This window comes from Oryzias latipes, chromosome 8 (genome assembly GCF_053564925.1).
Source record: "Oryzias latipes strain Hd-rR chromosome 8, Olatipes_Hd-rR_3.1".
In the NCBI taxonomy this organism is placed as follows: Eukaryota; Metazoa; Chordata; class Actinopteri; order Beloniformes; family Adrianichthyidae; genus Oryzias; species Oryzias latipes.
Window position 1 is genome coordinate 21290194 of NC_136244.1, and position 19068 is coordinate 21309261.

At 38.1% G+C, this 19068-nt stretch overlaps 1 protein-coding gene across 29 annotated transcripts in view; it reads left to right on the forward strand.

Annotated features, from left to right (window-relative positions):
* srcin1a (SRC kinase signaling inhibitor 1a) overlaps positions 1 to 19068 on the forward strand; it is a 112730-nt gene that overhangs the window by 16534 nt on the left and 77128 nt on the right. The window lies entirely within an intron of this gene.

Here is a 19068-nt window from a genome sequence, read left to right on the forward strand (position 1 = left end):
CCAAAAAGGGAACAAGACCAAGATGTGCTTGTTAGTTGGTATTGTGTGTGTGCACTCTGTCTCTGTCATAACCTATTTAGGGCTCTGCTGTATTCTTCAGTGTCTCCTAAAAACCTAATCATTGAGGCATAATCACACTGTGGGAGGGAAACTGTGCTTTAAACTGTAGAACATTGAAGTACAGTACTTTTCCAGGATGCATGGCTCACTTTGCTCTGCAGTTGTGCTGGGTGGGACTGGATGGACACAATCTGTTTGCTGGGGATCCAGGGCGAGGAGATGTTTGGAGACGATTATCAGTTTGTTTTTCCTGACGGCACCCCAGGTGGTCAGGTGTTGGTGCTAAGCTGCAGAGACCCAGGTGAGCACATAGTTTCAGGGGCTACGTTCTGCTCCAGATTAAGACCACAAAATGGTTCATTCACTTTTAGATGCAATATAGTTGTATCAAACATTGCATGGTGGGCAGTTTTGAACTTTAAAGCTGCACCAAAAGTGGCAGAGAAACCTCAGAGAAATGAAGTGCATTCTCCTGTGCAAAAACTGTATTTTGTCTTTTATTTGTGGTGGTTTGTTTTTGCTTTGTGTCAAATTTATCTTAAAGAAACAGTTGGCAAGCTTTGCTGTCACTCATAAATCATTCAGATCAACTTTGTCTGCAAAGAAAGCTGAGGCACACAAAACACGTTTTCCTTTTATTCCCTTTTATTCTGCCATTTCTGAAAAAGTATGCATTTTGGTACAGTGGTGTTAAGAAGTGTTAACCTCTTTCTGATTGCTGGATATTTCAGATCCTCAAAACGAATCAAAGATGGCGATACTGCATTTGTGATTAACGTAGAAATGTTCATGGGCCTTTTTAGGGTTCCCCTAAACCATGTATTATACCATGACGAGCCAGACTTCATTTTTTTTTGTTCTTGCTTAATTTAGAGGTAGATCGGCTGTTGTATTTTGGATTAATGTCCTGCTACAGAACTCAAGTGTATGGAGTTTTTGGTAGACAGCAGAATCCATGGCTCCATTTACCACAGCAAGTCCTCTATTTCAAGAAGCAACAAAACAGACCCATATAATTACACTAACTCTCCCATGTTTGACTCTTAGTGTAGTATTCATCAAAAAAAAACTGTTACTTTCAAGCCAAAGGAATGGGACACACCTTTCGAAAAATTGAGCTTTTGTCTCATCAATCAAAATATTTTCTCTAGTCATAGAAATGTTTTCTGAAAAAAAAAATATAGATGAGCTTTACTGTTCTTAATTGTCCAACTAAACTGTGAGGCTGCAGTTCTTTGGATGTTAGTGGTTTGGTAAGACCTCAGAAACATTGCTGCTCTCTTGAGGTGATTTTTGTTTGGCCAGCCTGAGAAGGGTCTCTCCACTCTTCCATATTTTTCGCTGATTCTTGTTGATGACTTGGAGTGTGGTTTTCTGGGTTCCCAGAGCTTTATAATGGCTTTATATCTTTTTCCCTAATGACAGATTGACCTTGTTTCTCATTTGTTTGTGAATGTGTTTGGAGTGCAGCATGATGTCTGTCTTTGAAGGATCTGTTGGTCTACTTCACAGATTTGAGAGAACATGTGTAACAAAAATCCAACCAGGGAGGGTCTTGATGACTCAAAGGCAGCTTTATAAAGATGCTTTTGTAAAATCTTAAGGAACTGTTTGCAGATCTAAAACATGAAATACTTGTGACAACAGAGAGTGTTGGGATGAGGCTAGCAGGGGAATCACAAACCAGCATGACTTATTTTCAGAGGAGTTGCAGAACAATCTGTTTGTATTTAATCCTTTCTGAAACATTTACACAGCTAATTATTTTTAAAGTATTAGAGGCATGCCCCCCCCCCCCCCCTGCAACATTTCTGAAAGACAGTGAAGACTGTAGAGAACTCTTAAAATGTGTTGGACAAATAAAATCATAAGTAAATAATAAAATGTTTGATGGAAAGCTTAGAAAGATTATTGCTTTAATGTGTTTATTTGCAACTAGCTTCTGTGCAGGATGCTAAATCATTAACATAATTTAAATTATGTCAATATACCTAAAATTGAATAAAAAATGTTAAAGACAAATATTAAATTAGACACATGTTGTATATCTTGCAATAGCATGTTTGTTAGCACAGCGAAAAATCGTTTTTGCTTGTTAAGTAAAAGGCTGCAGACCTGACTTGCATTTTCAAACACTGCAAAAATACAAAATCTTTTTTAATATGGTATCAGACTTTAATATCTTATTATAGTTGAGACTAAATTAACTTGAGTAAATTTTCAGGGAGATGTTATAATTTGTTTTAATACCATTGATCTTCTATATCCTGTTGAGTAATTTCAACTGGAACATATCTTATTTTAGATAATATCTGTAAAGAAACAATTTTTTTTTTTTTACTTCACATATTAAGATACATTAAAGCAGCAAAACTTTTTTGGGGGTGCAATGTATGCTTATATTAAGACATATTAACCTTAATATGAGTGTTTATTGCCAATTATAAGAATTAATTTGGTCTTAAAGGCCAGAACATTACAAGAACATTATAAGATATTAATTAAGTCTGAATTTACTATTTCTTTTTACTTATAACGAGGGAAAAGCATGAAGACCAAAAGATGGGTGGATGAAAACATGAAGGTAGCTGGTGTTAGAAGAGAGGATGCAGAGAATAGGATTAGATGGAAGAAGCTGATTTTCTGTGGTGACCTCTGAAGGAAAAAGCCAAAACGAGAATAAGAAGAGGATAGGAAAAGGATCTTGTCTTCTAAATTTTCAAAACTTGTTTTGATAAGGACTTTTTCCGAGTGTACAGAACCGATCTGTACCTTTATATCTGATTTGTACTTGTTTTCCCAAACTTTAATACGATACTAAAAATTTAAAAACAATTACGTCTCCACCTAAGCTCCGTATCAGAAACAGCAAAATGATTGAAAACTGCTGTCTTGAAGCAAATCACTTTATGCTGCAAAAACATTTATCAGGCTTTTTTTTTCCTAACAGCATAACTCCAGTACAGCAGGGAAAACTGCAACTTCACCGCGTTGAGGAGGCGGTAATTCCAGTCTCAAGATAATAAGAAACTGTGAAAGAAGCCACAATGCATCCATCTGCTAAAGTTTTTAACCACTGCATTGTGTACACACAAGGAGACATGATGACTTCCACCTCAGCGACGAGACAATCAAAGGCTGTTAATTAGTGCTGGCACTGTAACACTCTCAATCAGGAGAAATTCTCCACAGCTATGAAGAAGTGTGATGGAGCAAATCAAAAGTGTGTATGTTTGCATGCATTGGCTGGTGCCTGACAACCCATGCTTTTTTGGGGGTGATGATGATAGCAGCAATTATTAATCACGGTTATGAGGCTTGATGAAACCAAGCAGCAAAAATTAACTCCACTCTTTTGACAATTTGTTTCACTAACAGAATATTTTTGAACTAATTTATGTATTTTATTGTAATTAATGCAGCTGGGGAAGAGGGGGAGAATGCCCTGTGAGGGAAAACAGATTTTTATTTTTCCCCTCATAAAGTTGGTTAATCTGTCTGTCATTCGGATGGCAGCTTTTACAGCAATGTTCTGAGGTTGGGGAAGAAACTGACAAAAGAAAGAGAAAGCCAAATCCCCCATCAGTCATTATTTTGGTTAAAGGCTGAGTGACTGGCATTGTTTGAAGAACAAAGTGGTAAAGGGTGGCACAAAAACCAAAGTGTAACATTTGAGAGAGTGGGAGACAGTGGAAGGAGTGGCAGGAGTGTGGATGACTGAGATAAGCGACAGATAGGGAGCAAGGCAGAAGCCATCTCCCACACACTGGGATTTCAGAAAGGCCTCCCACAGAAAGTGTGAAGCGCGCTGCAGTTGCACTGTCACGCAAGGACATTTGAAGGACGCAGGCAGGGGGAAGCAGAGCATGGCTGAGCACGCACGGTGAGGCTTTAGTTTGAGTTAGAAAAGGGGAGGACTGACCTTTTTCTCTGTAGAATAATAACCATGTAACATTTGTCATAAATATCTTTTATTGGTCACTTTAGGAACTTAACTTTCCTCTTTGTAGAAATAATAAATAGGTGTGCAAAGTCTCTTGGGAATGATTTTAAATATATATTCTGTAGATAGTGAGGTGAACAACCACAATGGATATTACTTTGCGTGTCATTGCATAAATAAAGGCACATGGAAGAAAATGGTTTCATCTTCTAGCTTGAGAAAAAATTGCCTCTCCAGATTACAGGAATCAGCATTTTAAGGGAATTCCTGAAACTATTTTAGCTGAGCATTTCTTTTTTTTCATATATGGTATTATAGTCTGAATTATGTTAAAGTAACTCTTAGTATTTTCTGTTTCACGCATATTTTCAATCTAATTAAATGTGCTGGTACTGTTTTACTGCTACATGCAGATCAGAATTTTAGACTAGATGTCTTAAAGATGTCATTAAGTCTCCTAAAAAGCAGAGCATTTGGGAGTTGAATTGAATTGATCCTTTTAACCGTTTTTCTCATTCTTACTGTTACTCCAGCTCTGCCTGTTCCATTTATCTGAACTAATAATCCTCATTTGATCATGTGAAAGCCTGACAAGGTAGAAGGACAGATGCACTGTAATCGTTCTAATTATTAAGGTTAATTTTTCTCTTCTCTCATAGTTTAAATCTTCATTAGTTGTGTTGGTTTAAAGGTTTTGCGCTGTGGGTGTTATAATATGAACCTATTTATTGATAAGCAGATTTTCTGATTCATTTGTTTTCTTTTTGCCATGTTCATTAGAGCGTTGATGGTGATGTTGATGGAATACAGTTGTAAGCGCTTTATTGTTTGTAATTTAGTCTTATTTAAAAAGTGATGTTGTCTATTTAACATCCCATAAGTCTTCATTGTACTGCTGTGGAACTGCGTGGAAAGTGACATGTTTGCATCTAAGGCGCTATCCACTTCTACCGTCGGACTCCTTCATGCTGCACCTGGTTGTGAGTTGGAAATCGTCAGTTCTTGCATGATAGCTTACCTTAAACTATCAGTGCGATAATTTGTTGTGTTTTTTCTGTGTTTACAGTTTTCTCTCTGTAGCACTCTCTTTGCTCCTTCTGGCTTTCCTTGGCAACAGTTTCTATGCAGCAAAAACCACAAGGGAGTCTCTTTGACATTTTTGATCATCACTGAAGTCGCAGATTACAGAATGCTGTGATTTCCTTTTTAAAAACATCAAGTAGTTGAAACTTTTGGCTTCTTGGTTACTAGTCTATTGAGATGGTAGTCACTGCTTATTTTCGCTTTTTCTTTTAAAAGTGCTGGTGTCGTTTAATGGGAAGCCTCATAGGGAGGACTGAGAGGACTGAGATGTACTCGTCCCACTCTTCAGAGGCCATATCTGGGTCAGACTTTGCATGACTGACAACTCGGCCTCATCTCCACTCAAACACACAATAGGGAGGGGCCGAGGGCTTGAAAGTGCCGTATGGTCTAATGGGAGGGGTTATTTAAGAGGGTGGGCTGTGTTTTCCTGCTGGTCCATCCCATATGGCTTTAGCACGTTCTCTCCGTGCCAACATCTATGAAAGCAGGATAGGTAAAGCAGATGAGCGCACTCGATAAGACCACAGGACTGAGGCAAGGAACTCTGCACAACAATAACTATTGGCCTTTTATAGGTGCAAGTTCTCATCTGTCTTATTCCTGTAATGTGTAATGGCCTTAAGTTACACTCATGTGGTTCACTACAGAAGCTGACAGGAGCTCACATTCCAGTCTATTTTTTAACTGAAGGTCAAGCTGAGAACTTGACTTTTATTCTTCCAACTTCCTTTTTTAGAAACAAACCTATTATTTTTCCTAATAACCCTAAAATTCACAGATTTTATTCGATTTCAGAACCGTCTCTCTTTTGTAACCTTGCAGTCCTTCAGTTTCTAGGTTGTCTGGGCCTGTGGAGGGCTGTATAGAGGCGCAGGTGCATCTTAAGGGGAGCGCAGGTGTGTCTTGCAGTTCCCTTGAGGCTCATGCATCCATCTTAAGGGGTGTTACAAAAAGAAAACATGCAATTGTCGTGCATGTGGTAGGTGTATGGTGAAGTATTTGTAAGGATGTTGTAAGTTGCACGCACTTATGACGTGCAGGGGATGCCGTCGTAGGGTGCCCATGTACCGCACCCTGTTCGTTATTAAGGTGCAAGTACTGGCTCCTTACCGACCACATACAAATGCATGTACAATGCCAAATTCAGAACATTTTCTCTTTGCGTCTCACTAAGTGGTCTACGACCTCGATACTTCATACCAGCTGTATGCCCCCTATAGTTTTGCCGATTTTTTTGCCTGCAGATGGCCCATATCCACCCGTAGGGGCAGTTGTGACTTAGGCATGAGCTTCGCTTTCATTACTTTTTCAGAGACTCCTGTAGAAGACAAACTAAATAAATAACAGGGCTTTTGTTGGCGAAATTAACAGCAGAACTGATAAATTACTATTTGATGTTCCAAGTTAAACAGAACACACTATCCCTGCATGTTTCCAATACAAATATCCCAACTTTATATGTTTCTAATGCTTTTGGGAGCATGAAAGTGGCTTTTCTGCAGAATCACATCAAATCTAGGTCTTAAATTAGGTAAACAACCTGGTCAGAACTCAGCAAAGGTGTTCTGAGACCCACATTTTGAAGAAACAATGGAAGAATCTCTGCACCTGATAGTAAAGGATCACCAAGGATGGGTGGCATCTTTCTTTTTGATCCTTACATTCATCATGGACTAGTTTTAAAGCTGAACTGAAGATGCCTTACAAGCACTTTTCACCTCAAATATACATTGAGAGCTTTTTTTTTTGTACAAACTTCTTAAGGTGTTTTGTGACTCAACCATCCTATGCATGCCCACACAGTCATTTCTCTTTTGAATGCTGTAGCAAAATCATAGCTTTTACTGTTTGACTGAGTGACAGTGAATACCTTTGTCAAGCAGCAGCTATGTGACAGTGAAAACTGCAATTACTCTTTAAAGTTCAAGGATTCTGTGCTGTAGGAGGCACGACTTAAGGAGAACAAATGATCGCCTCAATTCCAGAGCAGAGCTGTGAATAGAAACAGGGCTTAAGAAAAACACCAGGAGTTCCTTTTGGATCGGTCAGGCTTACGGCAGAAAATCCACAACATTTCTCTAGACAGGATCGCAAGTTACTTATTTTGCACCAACCCGTTACAAGGGGAATTTCTTTTTTCTTTTGCTCTTTGGTAATCAAACATTTTACACTACATTGTAAACCATAATTATTAGTGTCAAAGAACAAAGATTAAAATGACACAATTGGAATATTTTACCAGAATCTTGCAGCTGCTTTAAAAAAGTCTGACAGAAAAGTAGTTTGAGCTCAAAATAGTGTCTTAAGAACAAAACTGCAGTTTGATCTTTGAAGTTTTCTCAAGTGGGTCTGTTTTTTTCTTCTTTTTAAATCAGCGTACTGGGGAGAGAGCATGTGTATCCATCTGCAAATAAATGAAGAAACAATTCCCTGTTCGGCCAAAGTTAAAATGATGTATTTTAGTGTGGCTTTTTCTTCAAAGACCCAGCGCTTTTTCACAGACACACTCACCCGTTCCTGTGTGGCATTAGACAAATGTTGTGAAGCAGCTCACAGGCTTAACCAGAGCATTTAAAAAAAAGACAAAAATAAGCTTATTTCCTTTACTAATACTATTTAAACGAGCAAAGATCTGTTTAACCCTTTAACATTAGAGATGTTGCTAGCGACACCTAAATAATGGTCTTTGAGCTACCGTTACTTTTCAACCTTTAATGCGATCAATGGGAATCAGCTGATTCTGGCACAGAAAAAAGCAGCTTTGCATATCTGCTTTGCACCAGGGCTCAGAATCCTCTAGAATTATGTTACTGGTTGAAGAGTCACAGAGTCGAAAGACCGTCAACACTGAAGCTAAAGCTCTGGTGGTAAAGGGTTAACCACAATTAATGTGCCTTTTTTGGCCAACAAATAAAATATATGTTTACACTTTTGTACCGTACAGATTTTTTATTTATCCTGAAAATATTTGAAATGGTAACAGGAGTAACACCTGTTTGATTATTTGGGTTGTATACTAATCAAATGAAACTTTATTTAAAAAGCAGTTTTCACACTCGCAGTGGGATTTAAAAAATAAATTAATTTAAAAAAAAAGGCGAAAGCAAAGACCTTGACACACACACACATACAAATAACAAAACACACTCAATTACCACTGTTTTTTTAGTAAAAAGTTATTATTGATTTTTTCATCACACGCATGTCATGAGAAAACCCACAACTGTTGTAGGCCTGCAGCTAAACACCAGATCTTCTTAAAATAAAACATACTGTAATAAAGTCATGCCAGCTATACTCAATGAATACAGGAAACGAACAAAAGCCAAAAAAGTGCGATGGAGAAAAGGGAGTCCGTAGATTTTTTCATGCAACTGTCAACAGACATGGCTTCAGGTGATTGCACTTGTCCTTAAAATAATGTTACATTATTGTTATGAAAGTAAAATGTTAACAACATTCGTATGGGCAAATGTGGGCTAATGTGGGCCATGAGGGCACATTTTTCCATTTTTGGGTAACTTTTGTTAAATTAATGTATTACAACAGTACAACTTATGATTTAAACTTTCAACAGCAGATAATCAAATAAATGTTGTTATTAAAGAGACCACTTTTTAGGTTATTCACATCAGCCAGAGAGAACCTTTGAACAATTGATTTTCTGTTGTTTTAATGTGTTTTTTAAAGTCTAAATTACTACAAATTGACTACATTCTTGCAAAATTGTTTTGTGTAGGATTTCTCTAGTAAACATGTGGTTCCTTGATAAGGTTGAACAAGTAATTGCTGCTTATGTCTTCAAAGGTTGCATTGAAATGAACTAGATGTATCAGATGATGTACTCACCAGTGGCTCAATCGAAGTTAAAAAAAAAAAAAACCCTGTGGCTGGAGCAGTTGCATTGACCCATTTTTATGAACATGATTCAGACTTTACAGATGTATTGTTGTGTGTGTTAAAGATGGAAACAGAGTCAGGGACAGAGCCTGAATGAGGTTTGAACAAGGGCCCTCAGAAGACCCATATGCTGCCTGGCTGAGCAAACACAGCAGCACATAAACCACGGCTGGTCCTCCACAGTTACTGTCCTGCTGGCTCTTGTCCTGTGCTACTCAGGGGCTCAGGGTATTTTTTTCTCGTAAAAGTCCTCATATTTCTTACCCTTTAGACACCTTTCAGTCAGACAACTCATGCAGTAAAAAATATTTATTTTCACATTCTTTAAGTTGGCATTCACATTCTTTAAGTTGGCATTCACATTCTTTTAGTAGTTTTAGGTTTGGCACAAGGCTCCGTACAATTTCATGAGACAAGATTTCCATAAAACTTTTGGGTAATAACGGAGCTCCCATGTGGAAGCCGGGGAGGAGGGAGGGGCGACGAATGCAGCGCTTGCGGTAAAGGAGGAGAATGAACAACTGCACACCTGGACTTAAATAGGACGCTGAACAGGTGAGTTGATTAACTGAACTGCCCTAGGGGAGTAACCGAGTAAAACACTGCTAGAGTAGTCTGCCTGGAAGGCGACCAAGGTCACTCATTTGTGTCTATTGGGAGAAAGTAATTTTTTTGTAATTTTTTATTTTTATTTTTTTTACCCACTGATTTTTAAATTATTAATCTATTTATTTATTTTTTATCTATTAATCTTTTACTATTTTTATTGTTTTTAATGTGTGTGTGTGTTTACGAGTGTGAGCAGATGGCCATTTTTAAATTTCCTTAGGGATCATTAAAGATCTATTCTATTCTATTCTATTCTATTCTATTCTATTCTATTCTATTCTATTCTATTCTATTCTATTCTATTCTATTCCTTTGTGGCAAAAATATAAAATTGCCATCTGAATCTGTTATTGAATTATTGTACTCATTGGAATAAGAATAAAGATTTAGTACAATTTGACACACCTTAATAAATCCTTTAAAAAAAATAAATCTAAAAATAGAGTTGCTTTTTAGAGTATAAATCTTTGTTTCCAAAATAATGACAACGAATATCAGTCTGCCATGTGAACATTTATTAAATTAACATAATTAAAATCGAACCAAATCATACAATATATTTTGAGTTTTCGTGAGTCTTAGATCCAGTTTTCTTTTTTTAAAGAGTATGGGGCAATACGATTTTGACTCACTTTAATGATCATTTTCTTATAGATCCTAGTGGCTTAAAATGTCCAGATTTTGAGAGAAGCTTAGAAAGGTGCAGATCAAGGATAAATTATAACAACTTCAAACATGGTCAGTTATCTTAAATGTCTAAAAACAAGTTTTTAAAAAAAATATATTTACATCCAATTGTTTGCAGTACTTAAAGTTTCAAAATAGATAAAAAGCAGTTTTACATGAAGCTCACAAGTGGTGAATGTTTTTGGAATTTTTTTTAGTAATTGACATGTTTGTAATTACTATCTCATTCTTTCCTAATCTGTTACAAAGTGCACCATGTTTCCAATAAATGCTTCTTGAGACACAGAACCTCATTACTGCTTGTCCTGCAGTTTGCCTTTTCAGATACAAATGTTTCAGAATACACCAGTTAAACACCTCATTAGTGGATTCAGTATTGACATTGTTTGGTTCTGAACATAAACTGGCAATGTAAACATCTCCTTAAGGTAATACTATACAGAAGCAGTCTAAAAGTGCTGATAACAGCTATTGATGTGGAATTACTTCAGTTTGGTTGTCTCACTGTCAGCGCATCCTTGTTTTTCTCTTTCAAGGACATCTGAATTTGTGCCAATAAGGTAAGGTTCTTACATAAGAGCTCATTATTTGCTGCTCTGAAAGAATACAATTAGTGGAATTAAGTGCATCATTGTGTTGATGTGTAGGTTAAAAAGCCAATAAAAAATAGGAAGAAGGTAATGCACAAGGCCAGACTTTATATATACAGGCCGTAAAAACTCATGTAAGTCAAGTTACTCAGAAAATAGTGTGTAAAGTATTAGCGTGGATTGGAGCTTTTCCAATTCTCCTGGGTCGTTTGAGTTCCTGTCGTCACAGCTGCAGTTTGATGTAGTGGTCCTCTCCCCAATGTGATGGCTGCCACCGAAGGGCAGAATGTTAAGATCCACAGCTCCACAAATTAACAGAGGAAAAGAGGTACTGACAGAATGTAACACTGACGGTAATGGAGCCCAAGTGCAGTACTGCGCAGCCAATACCCGATCAATACGTCTCAAAGGCCTGTCCGGCTTGCCTCGCATGAGGCTGAGCTACTCTTTTCAGATCTCCTTCAAACTTGACTGACTCCGTTTCCCCCAGCACTGAATGCTAATTTGTGGTTGATGCTAGAGACCTTTATTTGCTCTCTAGAAGTCATAAAAAATCTGTTTGGGATGTACCCAGATGCTCTCTTTAGAGAAATGTTCTTTTATGCAAAATTATCTGTGCAACGTTAATGCTTCTTAAAGACCCATTCAGATGACAATCGTGCTTTTAGTGTTTCACACTTGTTCCAGTGACATTTTTCTGATGTTAAAGGCGAATGAATTGAGAAAATTACGCTCAAAATTGCATTTCTGAGCACATTTATATTGCAATTATGCATCAAGAGCAGGCAAAAAAAAAGGTAAAAAATAAATATTGCCAAAGAAAATATGTTGGACAGGCCACAAGGGCCTTGCTCTGAGCTCTTAGCATCGGGGGCAGGGGGGGTGTTGTTCTGCACCTCTGGTCCCACCCACCTTCAATTCACAGGTTCATTTCTAATGAATTACTTCCACTCTGCAGAAACTATGTTGTAAAAAATTACTTTTTTTTTTTTTACATTTTGGCTAAAAACAGCACAAGTATAATTAAAAGACCCCTAAAATAGCTTTAAAAACAGACCAGATGATAATTGAAGTGGGTCTTTAAACATACAGTAGGCAAAAAGTAGTTTATTTTGTCAGTAAACATTGAAATATGTAATTGGGAAAACAGTGGAAATTCAAGTCTCCTTATTAGCTTTTTCCAGAGTTTTTGAGGAGTTAGGACTGTCCTCGCAGGGGACCTGGCTGGTCTTTGGGAGGTGGGGTGTGAGGATTGATGGATAGCCCTGGAGAGAGCAGCTTTACAGAACTGCTGACTCAGTGGAGCAGCATGATTAATGTTGTCTGGTCTATGGAGCAATTTAAGATATTTTGTATGGGTGGTACAAAAACAATGTGTGAAGCAATTTTTGTCTAGGTGGCAGTTTAACGCAGAAAAATGCCTTAAAATATTAATAGTTAAAAATAATATTATTACATCTCCGGGAAAAGGTTTTTTCTAACTTACATTGTAATCATATGTCATGTAGGGGTTCTTTTTACTTTTGTTGAGACATCTATCGTTCATAAATGTTTCACTTTACTACATTTTTTTGTTTTCTTGTTAAATTACATTATTATCTCTTTTTTTCCCCAACCGGTTTAGAAAAATACAGATATTTGCAATCATAGAGGATAAAAGATTTTTATTTTTAATAAATGTTAGTGCTGCATGCTGTTTTTGAACTCTTGGAACTCCTAGGTGGCTCCTTAGGGGATCATTAGTGTTGCAAAAATAGGGACTCAGTAGTATAGCAGCTAAAACAAGCAATATTTGAATTTCTATCCTGTTTTCCTTTCTTCATTTCACTTTAAAAGGACTAGGATGAATTAAAGGAAGTGTTGACAGGAGTTTTCCTGTGAGAACAGGCATCACCGCGAGTCGCTGAGGGAACACTTTTCTCAAATGTATGTATCAGATTCCTAGCAGACTAATCATCCAATATTTAATTTTAATGTTATTCTGAATTAAATCTCCACTGACAGACGACTTTACCTACACACCGATGACAAACATCTAGCCTGGAAAAAACCCAGGAAGACACACAACATTCACAAACGCTGATTTGATTACTGCCTGCCTGAGTCACTGATGTCTGATACGGGTCATTTGTCACAAGGTGCACCCAGCAGGGCTGTGGGGTTCCCGATCACGTAAAATTGAATCACTGCACCCAAATAACATGGTATTATTGCAGAGCGAGGCAGTGTTTGGAAAATAGCGCCTAAGAAAAAACCCTCTATGGGGTTTTCAGAAAACAATTGTAGACAGAAAACCTGCATTTAAATGGAGTTGTGTGATGGCAAATGAATTTGATGGTTTGTTAAAGATTGACATTAAAGATCTAGTCTGATGAAATTTGTTTTTGGTGTTTTTATCATGTTCTTATGGCATTTTCTAAACACGGAGGACATATAAAAAAGCTTAAAATAGCATTTCTTTTTGGAAAAATCTTTGAGAATCAGGAGCAGATGGAAAAAAAGGCAGTGTGGAAAAAAAAACCTCTCAGTTATGTTACTGGAAGGGGGCGGGGTTGCTCTGAACTAACTGTCCTGACAACAACTATCCTAGAAAATGACACAGGTTGTTTTTAAAAAAAATTTTATTGTACTCATAAGACCACAGAGGACGCTTTTACAATAGATCAAAACATGATCAAAGTGGAAAACGAATGGAGTGTGTCTTTAATCAAAAGATTGAGAGAATGAAGTAAAAAGTTCTGGTGTGAGGAGCCATATAGCTCTGTTTTTGAGAACAATCCCTCTGTAAATTTATTTTCCAACATTTTGTACCAACTTTACTTCACTTTGACTAAGCTAGAGATGGATTTACTTTTTCTAACTGCTGCAGAAAAAACGATCAAATCAGAGCTTTGTGTTTCCAAACCTACAAAAGAAGAGTAAAAACCTTGTGTCCTTGTCATTTGTCCCAGTGAGCACCACTCTGCCTGGGTAATTCCCATTCCTGTCATTGGAGAGATTACTTAAATGACACTCAAGTGGCCTTAAACGAGGCTATCTCCAGCCTGGCCTATTCGTTTCGATTAGTATCAGGATTAGCTTGGAGGCATTTACTTTACAAATCCATCCCATCTTTGCTGCTAAATTCTTTTCTTTAATTTGCTGTTACACGTCTGTAGAGCTACCAGTGTTTCCTTATCTTGATACTCAGGATCACTCCACAAATTTTTCCTCTGATGTTTAATTCTGCTAGGTCAAAGGATTTCCTGTCCTGCTGAGATGAGCCACCCTCTCTGATGTTTTGATTATTAGCTAAAAATGAGTTTTGTGGCAATGGGAAGCAAAAGTATTCTAAACATGACACTTTAGCAAGGAAGTCCGACACAACCACCCTTTAACACCAGATATCGTCGATGACACCTAAATAAACTGTCTTTTGAAGTACCAACTTTTGATGCATTAGTGTGAATCCAGTGGATTCTGATGTGGAGAAAAGCAGTTTCAGATTGCTGCTCTTAGCACCTGAAACTGCTTCTCCACTTCAGAATATGCTGGAATTACATTATTTGCCTTTGTGGTTAAAGAGTTACAGTAGTCAAAAGATTAACAACAGTAGAGCGAAGGCTGCAGTGTTAAAGGGTTAACTAAATCTCTCTAAAATAGAAGTCCTGCTCATTTCTGCCTCCTCCATACAGCCCAACTTATCCACATCCACCTGCATAGAAACCTCTCTGCCCCGTGGCCATGCAGATTGGCCCCCAACAACATCAGGAAGATGAAGTCCTGCAACTTATCTCCTTGTTCAGACCCTTGTCATCTCTCAGCATGATTACTGCAGTACATCTTCAACCAGTCTAAGGAATCAAAAAATAACCTGCTTAGACTTAGCTGTTCTGCAACTTTCCAAGCCAAAAATTGACAATAAATGTTTCTGTTGGTACACATTATCCTTGATTTTCAGCACAGGAACCACAGTGTGTTAACTTTTACAGCCCTTCTACCTCAGCTTTAAATTACTGTGGAAATGTCTGTGAAATGAAAAAATGTGAAGAACTTAATGTTCCGATTATCGAGAAATAAATAGAAAACACAGATATGCATGCATATAGTGTTCATGGAGAATTTCCTAATGATTCGTATAGTGAAAGATTTTAAGCAATCATGGAAACTTCTGCACCATCACAAAAAACATTTTGTAAATGTGGACACGTAAGCAGATGGAAGAATTCAGATAGAAAAGAACTAAAAAAGGCAAGCATGAGCACAAAAAAGATGACCAGTGGGAAGACATGTGTGGTGTAGGGATGCTGAAGAGGGCTCAAGACTGAATAAACATCATAGAGATTGAATGTGACGGAGAGAGGTGGAGACACAGCCTGGCTTCCAGATGCTCCACTTGGATGATTGAGACAAAGGAGCTGTGGCTCCCTCCTGGGAAAAGCTGAGAGGAAGGAGAGAAGGAAGATGGGAATGGGAAGTAGGGGCAAACAGGGGGCAGGTGCAGTTCTCTGGTTTCACGAGCACCAAGGAGCAGGACAGGATGCGGCAGGAATGAGACTGACAAGAATTATGGCCTCCATTCTAATACCAATTATGCCTTATAAAGACCAAATTATTTGTTTGCTGATGGGGCATGATTGCACATCAGAGGGTTGAGTAATGGTAAATGAGCTAATAAATCTCAGATGAGTTACTGCAGCCAGACAGACACGTGCAGACATGGACACAGACACTGTTACTCATTTGAGCACCTTATCTGCTCTCAGGATCAAGACATTCTCTCTGCTAAAACATTAAGTAAACATGCAAGATGCCAATGCAATTGTGACACGATTGTTCTGTACACAATTCATTGGAATTAAAAGGTCAAAAAGGACACAGTAGGCCATTAATTTCTCCTGTGTGTGTGTGTGTGTCGGTATTAAATTGCTTGGTGGGTAGAGGGTTGTTTATCAAAGGTACAGGATACCCTTTTTGTTGCTTGTTGTTTACTTGTCCTTGTGAGACATCAACTCCCAGCGTATGCTGAGCAGCATGCTTTTCCTCTATCACAGTAACAAATGCATTGTGAACACCAGTGCTTTATGTACCACACATCTTATATAGGCTAAATAATTAAAAAGGATGTGTGTGTCTACCTGTGTCTTTGCATGCACGCACTGTGGGGAGCAAAGCTGCCTGTTCAGCACTTGTCGAGCTCTATGGGGCCATTGTCAAACTCGCAGTTCTCAGCAGGTGTAGCGCTCTATACGGGAGGTTATCTGTGGTTGTCATCCTGAGCTTTTCAAACGGAGAGCGTGTCTTTGTCCCACAATCGCACCAACTTCTTTGAAAGTTTTAATTAGGGATTTTGTGATCTTGGTCATGCTGTGTTGTGCATTTTAATATACTATGGACCCAATAGCTTGATCTTTATTGTTTGTATTCTGTTTTGTGCAACGTGTTCTCAAAAATGTGCAACTTTTTGCCACTTTTTGTGACATATGGGTCACCTTGATTAAATGTACTCCTAAATAACCAGCCTACTGAGGAAGTTGTGTGCATGACAAAAAGTCGAGGAAAGTAAATGTTAAAAAATTACAGTAAAATGTTAATTGTTCTAGTCCACCATCAATTAACGAGACGTTAATTACTTTTTAATGAAAAAAGTTAGGGTATTTAAGGTAAATCTGTATACTCTGTTTTTATCTATCTACTATGTGATCGCTTTATCCTCTTTATCATGTATGTGATGTGCGAATGCTGAAGTATGTTGTAACAGTTTGCAGCTCTGTGGCGTAAAACAAATTTCCTCTCTGAGGACAATAAAGTTTACTTTACTTTACTTTTCTTATGAGATTTGTCACACCGGGCATGTGTTGCACGTTCAAGAACACGCTAAACACTTTTAGCTTTTAGCACACAGGGCTGCAGCTACCCAATACTAGTGCGTCTATCTACATCTGGAAGAGGGTGTCGTTACCGGATCGACTCGGGCTGCCGGATGTTCTCGGGGTCCTTTGGGGTCCTTCGACCAATGGTGACGTCACACTATTTGATTGGCTGTAGGTTGCCACGACCAATGAGTTAACTTCGCTAAGTTTTTTTAAAAACTTTATTGACAGTTGAGGTATCATACATTAAATAACGAACAATAACAATGTAATCAACATTACCTCGAAGATCAGTCACCATTGCCAAACATAACATATTAACATAGAAAATAAAGAATAGAGGGGGGGAAAAAGAAACAATGAACATAACACACAAATAAATAAAAACATAAGTAAAATAAAAATAAAATAAAGGAACATAGACCCAATCAAAATAGTCTAATACTAGTTAGGGGTACTCGTGAAGTTTGTATTTCTGAACAAAACTAAGCAATTTCAAGCCATTCTTCTTTTTCATATAATGAAGTGATTCAAAGTAAAAACAGAGCTCTTTATGAAATGTTATAAAAAGTGGTTTGGTCTTCAAAAATTTATTTTTGTGTATATAAAAATTTCCTTGCAATATCAGGATATTAAGAACTGTATTTTCTTTATATGATACCACACCCAATAGAACATTTTTTGAGTGTAAATGAACTGGCATTGCAATTTTGGAAGAACACCAAAAGCAGAACTCATCCCATGTTTTTATAATTCCACAGTTAATGAATAAATGATCCACCGTCTCAATGTCATTCAAACAAAAACTGCAGTCATTCTCTTCAAACCCAAAACGAATCTTCAAAAATTCCTTAGATGGGTACGACGTCGCTAAGTAGTAAAATCGCTAAACGTAAAATCGCTCGCTAAGTAGTTTGTCCAACTGGTGTTACCGTCGAGAACATCCGGCAGCCCGAGTCGATCCGGTACCCACAAGGGATGTTGTGAAATGTCGTAGAGGTGCAAATCTCAAGAATTTTGCTCCAGGCTTTTTCTTTGAAAGCTCTGTTTTGATACATGAAAGACTTGGTGTCATACGATTCCGTCCGGGCACAAACTAAAATGATTAAATTCTCCTCCATTATCAAATTTCAAAACAGTTGGCACTTCCGTGAAAAGACATCACTACCAAATCCGAGTCTCCTATTGGTCAAAGCTTAACTGGTTTAACTTTCAATGCATGTTCAATAGACATTTGTATGTAGAGCCTGAAAACAATCTTACAAAATTTGCGTAGCTGGACGTGAATGTAAGAGTTTTGAACGCAGAAACCCGAAATCCCCATTTGCGCACATTTACATAGACTTTTCATTGGAAGTTGTCACTTTAATGCGTGTTGCAGAGGCCGTGTAAACACAGAATCAAACATTCAAACATCAAATATCCTTTTGTGATTATTTCTACTAACTAAAATAAAAAAAAACTGGATAGTAACAGATCGATAGGAGGAGGATCCTCTTTGAAGAATTCTGCTTTGGTTTACCACCCCAAGGGTCTTTTTGACCTTTTTCCTGATTTTTATGAAACTAATGAAGGCATTATTGGTGTCTCTTAGGAGCGGGGCAGCAGAGGCTTTGCCTTCTGACTCTTTATGTGCATGTATGAATTTCATCAGCACCTGTTGGTCTGTGTGTTTTATGAGCTTTGCTGACCAATCGTGGACCAAAGCCCAGCTCCACAGATGTTAATTACCACTGTGGTTCTCCATCTTTCCAACCTATTATTAGTTGAGAAATTAAACTCCTTGAAGTGTGTCTATGTGTATGAGTGAGTGTGCAAGGTTTTAATGGGATTGCTTTTATGTAGGCAGATTAAAATGCATGGATTGATGAACCTTTTTGCTCCTGTGAGTAATAAGTTAGTGTCCTCGTATTTTGGAGATTGAGAAAGTAACTTGTAAAAAAAGAATAAAACATTCGTCAGGTCATGCAGAAAGAAGGAAGGAACAAGGTGTAGAGGGAGACGTGGAGGCAGATGGAGGGCGAAGCAGGGGTGAGGTCAGAATGATGAGCGGGGAAGCAGGGAGCGGAGATGCTGCCGCAGAGACAGAACTGAGGGACGAGGTGGGCCATGCCAGCGGAGCGTCCGTAATCCGGTGCTCTGGCAGGGTCACAGGACAGTCATAAACACACACACCTGTGTTTTAACTTAGTGGTTGGCCTCAAGTGTAAAGCCAGCACACATGAGATCTGCAGTCCAGGTAGCCGGTGTGAAAGGCGTTTTACGGCCCGACCAATCCGTCTTTTCCCCGCGACCACTCAGATGGACATAATGCGGGAAATGGGAAGAGCAGCAAGCAAGA